The sequence below is a fragment of the Cibotium barometz genome, chromosome 34 (genome assembly GCF_041138505.1).
Source record: "Cibotium barometz isolate CiBa-2024 chromosome 34, ASM4113850v1, whole genome shotgun sequence".
NCBI classification, from domain to species: Eukaryota; Viridiplantae; Streptophyta; class Polypodiopsida; order Cyatheales; family Cibotiaceae; genus Cibotium; species Cibotium barometz.
Window position 1 is genome coordinate 3,523,179 of NC_141079.1, and position 8,995 is coordinate 3,532,173.

An 8,995-nucleotide genomic window follows, 5' to 3' on the forward strand; every position below is an offset into this window, starting at 1 on the left:
TTGATCGAATTTGCGAGGCCATGGGATGGATTTATGATCCCACCAAGATCTTCTCATTTGGACTTTTCCTAGAAGGCAAAGCAAGCTAGTGGTTTAGGTCCCTAACCCACTTGAAAAGGCCAGCTAGGTCTTGAGACACACCTTCACTGTGGGATTCTTACCCAATGGAGATAGATGGAGTCTTATAAAACAAATATATAACCTCAATTAAGAGGAGGGAAAAACAATGCGGGATAGAATTATAAGAACCAAGTATCTCCATATGACATGCAACACTTGTGAAAGGCTAGATGATTAATCGCTCATTGATCAATTTATGGATCGGTCTCAAAAGCAAGAGGATTCATGACAATCTCTATCGGTCTAAGCACTACATCTTTGATGAGTGCTTTTGGCGAGGAGGCAATAGACATGGTAGATGATTTGCAAGACAAGGATGTAGAATTCATCCACCCAAATGAAGAGATAGGGACGCCCCATCCAAAGCCTCATTAGCCAAGGGTGCCTAGCTAGCACTAGTCAAAGTCTTAGTCAAGGACGTGAGCATGGATGAGTTGGGAAAAAATTTGCTAAATTAGTTAGGCCAGTAGTTTGGCAGGCAGCCCCAAGGGAGACCTCAAGGCCAGCCCCAGCCACATTATCTCAAGCAGGACACCCACACCCATTTCCACAAAGAGATATGGTTGGGTGTGTAATTTCCCCGCTAAATCATACAATCACGAGTGTCCAATGTTGACAATAACAATTTTGTGCTCATTACCAATGCCCCACAGGAACCATGACACAATTCATTATTGGTACCAAGGAAACCCAGTAGGGTGGACTTAGACACCACGATATATTCTCCCCATGCTGAGGCAACCTTCCCAGCACCACTAGTCATGCCTTAGGAGGCACAAGCTCTAGTTTCTACCTATCAAAACCCCTTACTTGTGAGGTATGTATAGGCTGCCTCAATTGCCATATCCACCTTGGTGTGCTACTACTTCAATTGCCATATCCATCTCTGGTGTGCTACCACCTTAATCAATTCCTCCAAGAACTACACTAGTATAATAGGACTCGGTGACCTTGTAGAGAGACAGAAAACTAGGAGCAAGTGAGGTATGAGTCTTATGACCACCAAGACCCATATGATCACACAACAGTATGGTCTAAGTATGTGCATAGCTAATTACTTTTCCAAAATCATTATTTTATTAGCATTCCGCCATACTGGATATCCATCTAGATATCTAAAGAGTGTTTTAATGAAACAATGGCACCACAGCTTGATCATTGGAGATTTTTTTGTGAAATATCAGGAATTTTGGTTTCTTGAACCACTTTAGATATTCTACCAATGCTGCATCCTTTCCAAGTCCACCAACTCTTTTGCCTTTTGCTCAACTCAAGAACTTGTCTTCATAGACCAAAAGCTACACCACCACACTTAAAAAAGTTTAATATAACTATTGATCTCTAATTTAAGAGAGTACTTGAATGCAAGGGAAAAGTAGATACGTTTTGATTTTCTCCATTGACAAGCACCACATCCTTCCAAAGGTTGATGCTTGAACGTGAAGCAAATGAAGAGGACTCTCCTCTCTCTTGAATCTTCCCCATATGCTCAATATTTAACCTTTTCGGTATTCGTTGAAATTCATCTTCACTTAGAAAACTTTTTGCCTTGTACTAATGAGCATCATGCAAAAGAGCTGATGTACTTAATAGCATCTATATATTCATTGTCTTTTATCTTCTAATCTAGATTCAAATATTTGTTGGGCTCCGGATCAACAAAACCTTGCTCTTGTTCCAAATGTTGAGCAGTTATTGCAAGGCACTAATCCTCCCTTATGTCAAGGTTTTTTGAATATCTATAGTTACATATTCATAGTAGTCATCGAATCTAAATGATGGGAGCATAGGAGTAAGGGCAATGCTGGTATATCCACCATTTTACCACTGTCCGGTTGTGATCTGACAATTGTGTCTCCTCTTGAAGCCTCCTCACATTTATCATATAGCTCATCTCTCTATCTTCCTCTGGGTTCAATGGCTCTTCTTGTTCATCATCAAAATGTACTAGCTCCTCCTCATGGTCTTTTTCTTTCTGTTGTGGGCTTTTATCTTCTTCATTTTCATCTTCCTCTAAAAGCATGAAAAGATAGCAAACAAATCCAATGTGATAATCGAGCAATTTGAATTTTTTAGTGTGCCTTGCACACGGGCTCTGTTCTTTTATAGGCTTCAAGCAACTTTGTGGTGCTTCTATTAAGCTTGCTTCTTAAATGTTCCGAAGGAACCGTCATTAATGTAAACAAACTTCTTTTCCTCAAAAAACACAGAATCTTTGTATACGTGATTCTGTCATACACTTCTAGCTTCTCATTCAAATAATAGTCTATGTCCCCTAAGAATATCAAGCAAATTAAATTATAGATTGAACATCTCACTAATTTTTGGGCAGAGATGATGCTAGTTAATCTTGTGCAAGAAATTAAATAGCATCTCTTGTGGAGTTTCCTCTTTATTTTCATCTTCCTCCGCTTTGAAAAGAACTTCAAAGACCATTTATAAATAATAAAATATATTAATATAAATACATGAAGTACATCTTGCTCCACTTTGAAAAGAACTTCACCAAGCAAATTGCAAATAATAAAATACATTAATAAACACATAAATAAAGAAATAATAAATTTACATTGTGAGATTCATTAAGATAGTAAAGAAGGTAGCCTATTAACCGAGAAGAGAGCCTCGCAGGGATGCATAATAATGTGATATGGTGAAACCTATATAAAATAAAACAATAGTATCGCTTTTTATTGCATTGATGAGAGAAGAAAACATGTATCTATATTTAAGAACAAGTTAACTGAGAAGGGAGCTTCACATAGATACATAATAATGCGATATGGAAGAACCTATATAAATGAAACAATGGTATCGCTTTGTATTGCATTGATGAGGAGAAAAATGAATCTATATTTAAGAATAATTCGACCGAAAAGGGAGCCTCCCAGGGATGCATAATAATGTGATATGGACGAACTTATATAAATGAAACAATGGTATCGCTTTGTATTACATTGATGAGGAGAAAACATGTATCTATATTTAAGAATAAGTTAACCGAAAAGGGACCTTCACAGGGATGCATAACAACACGATATGGACGAATTTATATAAATAAAACAACGGTATCTCTTTGTATTGCATAATGAGGAGAAAATGTGTATCTATATTTAAGAATAAGTTGACCGAGAAGGGAGCTTCATAGGGATCAATAACAATGTGACATGGATGAGCCTATACAAACAAAACAATAGTATTGCTTTGTATTGCATTGATAAGGAGAAAACATGAATCTATATTTACGAATGATATGACCGAAAAGGGAGCCTCACAGGGATGAATAACAATGTGATATAGACAAACCTATATAAATAAAACAACAATATCCTTTTGCATTGGTAAACGAGAAAATATAATGGATTTTATATGCTTTGTATTATCTTAGGGATGCATAACAACGCGATAGATACAAGCCTATATAAGTGAAACAATGGTAGTTTTGTTATTAGCGGCAATAAAGAGATTAAAAGCCATACAATGCATACTTACATACCTTTAGAACAAAGTTTTGCTATCAGAGGTGGCAATAAAAAGATTAAAAGCCATATGACGCGTACTTACATACCTTTAGGACACAAAAGTGGACTTTTAATTAGCAAACACGAGTGCGGAGTAGCGTTTTAAATATTGGAAAGGTCGAAACACAAGTGCAGTGTGATATTTGTGAGACCAAGTATTCGAAGACGGTCAAAATGGACGGAATATTTGGAATAACAAGGGAAGAATGGGTAGAAACGAGCAAAAAGTGCACATTGAATCAGCCGAAATGATTTCTATTATCAAGGTGGTTAATATCAATTAGATGGTTCTCAAGAAATGAGTGTACGTTCGAATTAAAAGGGAAGACCAACAACTATCCCATGCCCACAATTGTAATATGAGTCCGGCACTGAAGACATCCACATGGTGAGCTCGAAACTCATGGACAAAATGTGAAAATGTCTTGGCACAAAAAAATTATGGTGGAGGCTAAGATTAGGATGTGCCATAGGTAGATCTAAATGTCGAGCCACATAATAAAAAACTAGACACTATAAATGGCAAATGTAGCACCCAAAAGTAAATGTCACAACTCCACAAAACATAGGGTCATGTCGATAATTGCATGAACCAAATGCACATAGCTTATAGTCAGCATCATGCAAAGTCATATTGGAATCAATGCTGTTGTTCAATGTAGCACAAATCGAAACATCCAAGGCACGATCCACTATATCCATATGTGTATATGCATGACCTGAACTATGCATCACATCCTCATGTGCAATGTTAGCCTGATTAGCCTGGAAGTCCCTGGTGTGAACAGCCCTACACACGGGCACTTTTTACCCTATGCTGGCATAGGTTTTTTTCCCATGTGAACACACTTGTGTGTTAGCCACATCGACACTAGGGCTAGGGCTTCTATTAGTACTCTTGTATTCCACTCATTTCTTATCATTATCATTGAGTACCAAGATTGATAGCAGTGTAGGTTAAATTAAAAACCCACTATTTTTGTAGTAAATTTTTACTTAATTTTTGAACTTATTTTCTATAGTTCTTGGTTCTTAAATCTGAAAAGTTTTTTTAATTTGGCAAACTCTTGGATCTCACGAGTTTTGGATGTGGAGTGTTCGTGCAAGAGCTATCAATATAGTTTTGAATAATTCAATTACTCTAAATGATCCAGATTCTCCACCACCCCCAAGGCAAGCCTCTCCATCTAAGAAGAATAAGAAAATGCCTTTACATTCACTTATAAAGCATTTTATGTTTAAGCAAGGAATTGTACAAAAAGAAACCAAGGGTGCTCCTCAACAAAGCACACATAAAGAAACCAAGGGTGCTCCTCAACAAAGCACACATAAAGAAACCAAAGGTACTAAAACAGGAAATACCTCAAAGAAAAGTGGTCCTCAAGTACGTGCCAAGAAGGGTGTTGGCAAGAAAGCTAAGAAGGAACTCAAGTTCAAGTTTACAAAGGAGGCCACAAAACCAGAGAAGACAAAGGGGGACATGGAGACAAAACCAAAGGAGATGGAGACAAAATAGAAAGCTTCATTCTCCTCCTTATTTATCATTGTAAATAGTTGTAAATTTTCTTCTAATTTTATAATCTTGCATGTAAATTCTCTTCTCATGTTGTGACGTTTTTTACTCAAAACACATTTGTACTTGAGTTTGTAATGGTTTTGAGATAGTGTGTCATAATTGTCATCTCGTGACTCGAGTACATCTCTAAAAGGAAAATATTAGAACTCTTAAAGGGATTCATAAAAAGAGGTCTGAATATTGTAATTCTAAAAGAACAACCTAAAAAATTACAAAGACACAGCAATTGCAAGACAAAACTTTTCATTGATGAATTACATATGTAAATTTACAAAATCCAAAGAGTAAATACTTCATAAAAAAACTCCAAAGCTTTCTTATCAGGTCATGCTTATACAATCATATTCCCAATCAGCATCTACCAAGGTCTTCGACTCCATTCGTATTCAAATCTTTCTGTTCTTCACCTTGAACTGTGCCCCACTTATATCTTCACTTCCCATGATATTGAGGTGCTCCCTAATATTTAGTAGGCTCCAATGCCTGCTTGCACTTACAATTTCCACCACACCAATGGGCAACCTAACGCATATGTCAAGAGGCAAAACAACTTGTTCATCTGCTTGCAATAGGACCCACTACTATTTTTCTTCATCCACCGTTTGTAATAAAAGCGAATGTATAAGGTAGCACGAGCTTTAAGATACCGAAATGTAACACTAGACTCTACTATTTTGCACTTGAATGTATCATCCTTATGATGCCCCTCTACAATGTCCCACTACTCTCCAAGCAAGGCAACCATGTCATCACCTAGTACTTTCTTGCACACAAACATGGTAAGTGTGTGAGAAAGTAAATTGATTGAACATCTTAACAAAAAGATGAATTGGACATACCCATCTGAGACCCACAGATCGAGATGGCTTTGTAAACTTCAAAAAGCATCAGGAGTTGGCCATTCAACAGAAGAGAGGAGATGAGATGTGATGATCTCTACCTTACCAAACCCACTGTCATGCATTGGCACCACATAGGAGTGCCGGTAAAAGAAGATCTTTTCCTTAAGAAGGTTTGCACTGGTTTTACAAGAAAACAATGCCTCACCAATGTCTGTATGGAGTGCTTGAAATGTTCCGGTAAGGCTTCGTAATGGTTGCTCCTCTATTAAGTTGGAAGGAAAAATATCTACAACCCAAAAATAAGATCATTAAACATGAAAGATGTAGCTATCATAAAATCACAAGCCTCCTTCCTTCCCTATGATACTTACAGTTGCATGGGAATTGAGTTTGTTTACGAAGATGTATGTCTCGTGCCGTGTACACATGTTGTACAATGGCCACCAAGTCTCCATTGCTCGATTTTTTGAATCCCTCTAAATGGCCCTTCCAATGAAGCTCCATCACATCTCGTCGTCGAACTCAGTGCAGACTAATAGTAGTAGGCTGCAGGAAAACCCAAGCACCCTTGCGAAATGCCTCTCTCACCCAAGCACCATCATTGTCCCTCTTATTGTAGAGTGAGATCTCCTCAATCTCATCTTTTGGTCTTCTTCTCATTCCCCTACTTTTTTAGAGGGACAAGTGTAATCATTAGTACTGAAAGCCTAGTCCCCCTCCCTACATCCTAGTCTCCCTCCCTAAGGAGACCAAATGTGCACAATCCTCTATTCCTATTGGTCTGTTGCTAATTGCTTTCATTAGCAAAAGGCCCAAAATATGTTCAAACGCCCCCTAATGCTCCCCCCATGATCCCTTTCTTTTTGTATTTCTTTCCAGGCTTCGTCCACTTGCCAATTGAATTTCTGAACTGATGAGGTCCCACTATCCTCCTCCCCTAGAGGATTAAAAGAGTTCGAATACACCAATGGACTTAAAATATCAGAGTGCCTACTACCTTGTTTAGCCCCAACCCCACCTCCATTTCGTTTCTTTCTAGCTTCCTCCTTAGCTCCTCCTTAGCTCCTCCTTAGCTTTCTTTACACTCATTTGCCCTTTCACTTTCCTCCAGCCTCCCTCTCCTACAGAATCCCCATCATTCTCCACAATCCCTTTTCCTTTATCCTCTTCCCCTTTATCTCTATAGACCTCCTTTTCCACAATCTTATTCTCTCCCCCAGCCTAATGCTTGTCCTTATTTTCACCCTCAGACTTAGTCTGAACCCCCTTTACACAATTTCTAGCAATATGACCAAACCCACCACATTTAAAACAAGCTCCAAGAAAAGGCCCGAACTTCAACATCAATTCCATTTTGCCTAAATCGCTTAAATCCACTTCAACAAACTTAGGCATTTCTATGGCTCTATTCCATGCAATGCATACAATGTTAGCCTGGATATTTCCCACATCATCTTTAGGTAGATATAAAACTGGACCGATCGCACTAGCAATCTCACTCAGGCCAGGACGAAGCTAAGGAGGTAAACCTATCACCTCGACCCATACAGGACAGGCTTCAGAAAGGCTTTTATTAACAATATATCAAAGAAAGGATCGAAAGGAATAGCATGCATCAACCTATGATCCATAAAGAGAGGTGCTCTAGCAAACAACTCAGATACAGCCTGAGCTTTTGGTAAACAGAATATTAAAGAAACCTTTGCCTAGATAGAATACCTGAGAAATAACCCTACCATGAAAGGCATCATCCTGCAACCATTTAGCAACATCGGCTTTGGACGGAGGTTTACCTGAACAGAACACAGTAACACTACACAAGGGAAACAACCCAACTTGACTCCTCACCAACTCAGACGAAGCCTGTAGACATACCTTTCCGCCTCTGGTTTGAGGCCTCTGTGATTGAGCAATAATCCTATTTGCTATCCTTTCCGGTGTGACGAAGACTTCTTATGATCTCTTCCCACGTCTTTTGTTTCCCGCGTCCTCTTCATCTCCTCGGAGCCTTCATTCCCCCAGTCCCCCCAACCCCCAACATCTTCCTCTGGATGTTGCGTCCAGTCGCACTCCATGCATGCAAACCGTCACCCCTCACCGGGTACGGGAGCATACACCCACGCATGTGAGGCAAAGCCCCACTCGCTTTACAATTGTCGTCGCACACGTCACCCTCTTTAATGCTCGCTTTAACTACTTGGTCACTTGACTGCTCTCTCCCCTTCAACCCTTGAGGATTCTAAGCACCTTATTATGGGCATTGCAACCCTTAAGGAGCTTTTAATGGGGCAGGCCCTTAAGGAGCTTGAATTGGGGACCCTTTGGTATAATCGGTGGTGTACCTTACATTCCATGCATTTTGAGTGATGAGCGAGAGGCATGGGCAGGCTTCACCTTTATAAAATTACTTTTAAATTTGTTAAAGGATTTTACACACATCATCCCTATGCAATCAATCAATTTATAGCAATAGGATTTATGCAGTCAATCAATTATTTATCACACGGGTGCAGCAACGGGATTGAAAAAAAGTTTTTAATTTGTCTCAGTGATTTGTGAATAATTTATGAATTTTAAAGGTGGTATTATTAAAATCTCTTTTGAAAACCACCAGTTTTTGAACCTGCAGGTAATCCAGCCCCTTTAATTACTGCACTACACGCTATCAGCGTAGGAAGAGGGCGCTGAATATATGGGGTTGGCAGGAAGGAAAAGAAAATAATACCGTTGGTCGAGGGTGCTGTGCTGTGGCCAGCAGGTCGGAAAAGGGGACACGTGGGAGTCGCGCGAGCACGTTCAGGACACAGCCTACGAGCAAGGCGGGAGAGCGCGTCGGGCACTATCAAGTCCACGGGAAGGCGCACGAGGCAAGCGACACCGTGGCGCGGGCAGCAGCGGATGCCAAGGTGGTGTCGGAGAAGGCCGCCAATCCGAGC